Here is a 6620-nt window from a genome sequence, read left to right on the forward strand (position 1 = left end):
TAATTTTCCCATAGATTCTCTTTTTCTGCTTACATGGCAAGACAGCTCAGGTCAAGTGCACAGACAAGCTGTGCTGCTGATTCTCCTTTTCACCACCACTGAATCACCTTCACTTCTGCTTCACCAGAAAGTTATTTTCCCTGGAGAAAGCAGGAGAGCCACAGCCAATAGATAAGTCAGCAGCTATCAGTCAAAATGCATTTCGAAGTGGGAAAAAAAACCTCCCCACAACTAAAACTACAAGCATTATTTATGCAGGATCATGCCCACACTGTATAAATACACCACGACAGGTATATTTGCTGCTGTACATGCGGTGAAACCTAATGCAGCTCGTGTCACTTCCAGCTACAGACAGACACGTATCAAGCTAAGAATATAAAAGTATCAGCACTGAACAGACATGCTGAGCCATCCCCCAGATAACAGCAATGAAGAGTGGTTATTTTGCCAGATGAAGTAGAAAGATATCTTTTTTTTTACTGGTGATTCAAAAAAGAAACACATTTGGTGGTTGTCACTGAATTCTTATAAAGCTTTGTAATGTGTATGTAAAGATCTAACTTACATACCTTTTTAAGGTATTCGGATAAAATGAATGACAGATCCACAAATGTATCTATTTTTAGGCTAATATAACCCGAACGAGATTAGCTTTACCTTTAGCATTTAAAAGAAATTAAAATAGTTGAGAAGTGAACCTAAATTCTGAAGGCATTCAATACTGAATAGCATTTTATACTGGTTTAGTGTAAGTCAGTGATTTTTAAATTGTGATCTTTAAAGCTTCAATCTTCATTAGAAGCAGCAATGACAGCTTAGTAATGGTCTACTTGTAAAAACAGTCCAGGAATTGACTTGTACTAATTTTTAATTAACATAAATGCAAAATCTAGTACAGACATGGAACTGTTTTACTAATTCACTGGGTGAGCCTTCATTAGCTTCTGTCAGTAACAATAACTGGCTGAGAAAAACCCTCTGTAGCAAACAAGACATAAAGGCAGGAAAAACAGGCCAGACAGAAGGAAATTCTCCTCAACCTGCTCCGGAAGAAGCTTGACTGAAAAAGTTTTTTTCAAAGTTTAAAAAGCAAGTTACTTCAATTAACAGGCAGGGGTTTTGATGATAGCTATGGTGCATACATACTGTACCAAGGGTACAGTTACAGCTGTACGATCAGAATAGGGTTTATAGCAAACTCTTTGAACATGACCAGAAAGTTTATACAACACCTTAGGACCTATGTGGTCTTCTTATCTATCGATCAACTTTCACTTCCAGTTATTTCAGTCTGGTAACAAACACGTTTTAAACAACTTGATTTAAAAAAAAAAAAAATATAGGAGAAAATGATGATATGGGACAGGGGAACAGCTCTAATAAAAAGAGGCAAGAACACAAGGAAGGGTGGGCTATTGGTAAATAAATGCATGAACTTGGAAGTAACAATAAGGCATCCTCCTCTGCATGAAGTAGCAATAGCTGTTACTGACTTTTTTTTCTATAACTTCCAAACACGTAGAAACAACGTAATATGGTCCATATTTAAGTATTTAATCTATTGCAGATATTTGGTGCACTACCCATGAGGCACATATAGATACCATCATCTCCAGAGTCCTCCTTCAAAGGTGACTTGCTGTAGATGTAGACTACCCAGCCCTGAGATGGACTTTGAATGCACTGTTCTGCACTGTTACTGAAGGCGGTGGAAGAACCAACGGTGTTGGCATCAAAACGTGGTTAGCTTAAAAGCCTTATGGTGGCTGTGGGTTTTCTTGTTGTTGTTTTGATTTTGCTGGTGTAGCAGGTAGCGATGTCAATTAGGGGGATAATTTGGATGATATCGCTATACCCGCAGAAAACCCCAGTATAGGCTCTTCTCTACTGCCGTAAGCGTACATTGCTGATACAGCTTGTTTCATCTGTGGACTAACACAACATACACACACAAAAGCACATTCATGTTATGACAAAGTAAAATGAACAACATAGAATGCTTGCCGATACCAGCCAAGCTTCTTTTTTTAAATGAAAACTTTATTCAGGAGTGCCAACCAAAACTTGATACCCAGAAAAATCCTGACACGCCTAGATTCTGAAATATTGCTTTGTGTCAGAAAAAAAACCCCATGGGTTGGTCCTTTCAAAGCAAACACAACATTCCTGTGGCAGAACACGACAGCTTATCCGAGCACAATATAGCAACCACTGAAAACCGCTTTCCACGAACTGGTTTTAGTACACAAGTCAGCGACATTTTACCTCCGTTAGCTTTGCTTGAATTTCCATTTGCTTCTGTTGTGCCAAAAACCTCTGCTGTACCAGCTTTCTTTTTCCTGTGTATGAACTCAGAAATGAGGATTAGCACCAATCTGAAGAACAAAGAAAGGCACAGGAAGGTAAGAGCTTTAAACCCTCCATTCACTAGTATTCTTTGGCCTTTCGGGGCCAAAATTTTGAAAAATGACACTGCATTAAGAGGGTCGTCTGTGGAGGAGAGCTCGGATTCAAGCAAAAATAGCATGCAAATAAAAAAAAATTACACAATGAGTACAACTGCAAAAGTCGATAAAAGTGTCAACGTATAGGAGCACTGACTTGAACCCAATCATAAACTGTGCATATTCCCAATTGTTTTCTAACCAGCCAGCGCCTGGGAACGCATGGCACTGGCATCCTGACACCTTCCACTGGGCTTGTGCAACCTCTTCAGAGAAGGTCATGGGAACACGCAGTGGCAGTGCTCTCTCGGGGGCTGGAGTGGGGAGCACAGCCTCCAGCACACTTCAAAATCACTCCCACTGCAGAGAACGTACCGACGCCGAAGCAGAGCGCTTGCCGCTCGGTTTTCCCCACTGTGCTGAATAACATCTGACAGCACTACACCACTCCAGGCAACCTGATCCAAAAGCCCCGCTTCGCCTTTCTGCAACTATTGGGTTCCTCCCTTCGCCCAGACACATAGGGGTTCTCCTTTAACACACATCACTTTCTATTGTGCTCTGTTGCTAGAAAAAAAGACAAATACGTCATAGTTCCTTCTTCTTCATGATCTAGAACTACTTACTACTACCATTTACAACATTTTAAAACTCGATCAGTTCATATATCGGATATACTCCTTGATCAAATTGAATTTTGCTCGACAAACAAGGGTTCTTCATAAAAATTCTGTACACCCCATTGAACAGTGGCTAAGCGTGACAAATCTCTGCAATGAAATATAAAAACACATTCTGCTCTGTGGAATGAAGGAAAAACATCCAGGCAAAATGCAACATCTATCACTCCATCCCAAAGCAAAACCCAACTCTGCCTGGGCAAAAATTAACTTCTATATCGAGCTGACACATTTATAACCTCACAATTACTTTCTTACTCGATTTGGTCCGTTTTGCTGTGATGCCAACAAGAAAATTCTAGACATTCTTAACAAAATGCCACAATCCCAGAGCAACATCACAACTTGCTTACTTAAAACAAAAATGAGGCTGCAAATGTTGAGCTATATTACCCCAAGTTTCCATTTTTTAAATAAAAATAGTCCCCAGTAACTGAGTGGAAAAAATCACAGAAACGCAAACCAATTCAGAAACGCAAAACAATTGAAAATCCTGCATGTTCCTGATTTTATATCAAACAACAGCATACTTAAGCTTTTGTTTTCACCATCTAGTGCACAGCTCAGTCTGAGAGACTCAGCAAAAGGCTCCCCTCCTCTTCCAGCCCCCAAATTACTTGTAAAACCAACATCAATTGAAATAAGCATCTACAAGAATGCAAAGGATTGACATCTATGCACGTTTATATCAGTAACAATACTTCAGAAATATGAGAGATGCAAAGCACATGGCAAGGATGAAGTCAGCTCTGGTACAGCGCTGTATCACAGCAGCAGGGCTGGGAGCATCTCTTTACATGTCAGTAGATAAACCAGCCCCCAACTCCAAAGCAGAAGTTAGCTACCTATATTATCTCACGCAGAATACAGAACAGCCAGTATGAAAACACATGATAGGTTTATCCCATGAACTTTCCGAACATAAATCCTGACCCTGAAAATATTTACATGCAGGCTTAACATTAAGCCTAACAACAGACCTACTAATTCCAAAATAAATACTTGGGTGTTTAACATTAAACATATGTAAGTGCAAACATCTACAGAATTGGAGCTGTAAAAAACAAAAAGCACACACTGCAACATTATTATTTTTTATTGCTCCATAGACATCATGACCCCAAAATTACATCATTTAATACTGATATTCAAAAGAATTTTCATCTGTGAAAAGCATTACAATCTCTAAACAACAAACTCCATTGACCTAATAAAGCAATTAAGCAGCATGCAATTCAGTGGGGTCACATTAAAACTGTTTCTGCAAACCCAATTAGCAAAGATTTTTCAAATATCAGAGACAAGCCACTGCTGTATCAAATAGGCAACCAGTTTCCACTGGTGCCTTTTACAGCAGGGAGCATTTTAACACTGAACGAAGGCTGTTTTCTTATTAGTTACAGTTCTTAATATCCAATAGCTCTTTAAATAAGCAGCATCTCGCTGATTTAGGACATTAATTTATATTAATCCAATGTCTAGTACACATCACATCCTTACACATTTCACTTTGATATTGTTATTATCACTTCACAGTTGCTTTCAAGTGTATTAAGACATTTTTAAAGAGTACAGAAAAATGGGGTAGAAAAAGAGGGGGATATTTTGAAGTATTTTCAAGCAGACAGTTTTAACTAGAAGCTAACAAACTTCTGCTGGTTTTTAGTGACAAAGGTCCATAACCAAGATGGAGACAGGCAGCCGGTTCAGTGCAGGTAAAAACCTTACGAAAAACCAAAGTTTCACTGAGGTCACCAGCGCTTCCATGAGAGCAGACTCCAAACGGCAAAGCTTGCAATGTCAAAGCCAACATTTTGGTAATTATGCACGACAGGTTAAAAAATAAGCTTATTAAAACCTAACCTAACTGTCTCAAGTACTTTTCCACCCAATCACCAGCTTACATTCCTCTTGCAAAGTTTCGCCCCTAAATTGTAGGCTAATTTTTTATTTATTTTTTTTTAAATAGAAGATTCGAGTCCTGTGTTAGGAAATCACACTGTGTTTGCAAATCTCAGACCTGAGTCCAAGGCCCTGGGCTACCTCTTGCTGAAGTCACTAGGCAGAGTTAAGGGTCAGTATAGTTAGAAATCCAGTACCAAAAACTCTCTTTCTAAAATTATGCCTTTTTTTTCTTTTTTGCAATACCCAGATTTTGGAATTGTAGTAATACAAGCACTTTAAACCATAACATTACATACTCTTTTTACAACAACAACAACAAAAAAAATCTAACTGGGCACAATGGTGTTCTTTGCAGCCTGCTGAATTTGGAGTTAATCATTTTATATAGCATTGTGTTCAGGGAAGAGGACTCCTCCCTCAGTGAGCTGATCGTTTAAGAAAAAAAAAAAGAGTAAATGATAAAGGACCCTATTAAGTCTTACGGTTCTAGCAAGTACACTCACATACCTTGTTTCCATTTTGAGGAAATTTGTTTTAATAAAGTCAGGGCAGCATATGGTACTAACATGTTTATTTTCCAAGTGGTAGGGACACTAACCGAAACCATCTGATGTTTCTTCCTAAGCCTCCTTGATCTGCTGTTGGATTGCAGCTTAGAATAAAGCATTGCGAAGCCAAAAGGAATTGGGTAGAGTAATAAAAAAAAAAAAAAATCAGCGATTCAAAGTGTTTATTTAATGAGAGCCTAGCTCGGAACAGTTTCTCTTTTGAACAGAAGCTCAATTGCATTTATGATTTGAAATTTATTTCCAGAGACTACCAAACGTACCCCAAAGCTAATCCCTAACAAACATTTTTTACTTTGCACACAGAGACAAAACCAAACCCACAGTATCATGTAATTAAAAAAGGAATTAAATGAAGCTCAGAAGTACTTAATGGTGGATTTCTACAGCAGTAAACAATCAGCGCCGTGCATTAGGAACATGGGAAGAAAAGTCACAAGGGACTGTCAGATTTGTCACTAGCACAGCTCCAGCAATTGGTTTCTCGATTAGTTGACGAATATTCTGTCAAGAGCGCTGATAACTTTAAAGTATACCTTGTTAAAGTTTAAAAGACACCAGGTTTTAAGTTTTTTTAAACCACATTTTCAGTGATAAGAGCTAACAAACTGCGGGGGGGGGAGGGGGGGGAGAATGATGGAGAGCCCGGGTCAGAGCACGGATCACTAGAGTTAACACTTCCAAATAGCTGCCAACCACATCGGCTTCGGAGGCATTTTACAGACACAGCCCCGCGTTCCTCTGGCGCAGCTGTAAAACACATAACCTGAAACCAGCTCCTGCGGCAGGGGTTTGCTTGCAGCTGTTCTTCTGCCTCCCCCGCACCCGGTCATTTGACTCCTTTTTCAGGCAGCAGCTCCTTTAACAAAGCCACACGAGAGCAGCACAGGTGTGTATTTAGGGACCCCCTCCATAAAAAAATAAACAGGAGCCTTTGGGGCGGGTCCCCCCCGCAGCACCTCAGCCCCCACCTCAGCTTGGCGGGTCCCAGCCGCGGCCCCCATCGCCTCCGAGCGGACGGA

Source organism: Charadrius vociferus, unplaced genomic scaffold (assembly GCF_000708025.1).
Source record: "Charadrius vociferus isolate BGI_N301 unplaced genomic scaffold, ASM70802v2 scaffold93, whole genome shotgun sequence".
NCBI classification, from domain to species: domain Eukaryota; kingdom Metazoa; phylum Chordata; class Aves; order Charadriiformes; family Charadriidae; genus Charadrius; species Charadrius vociferus.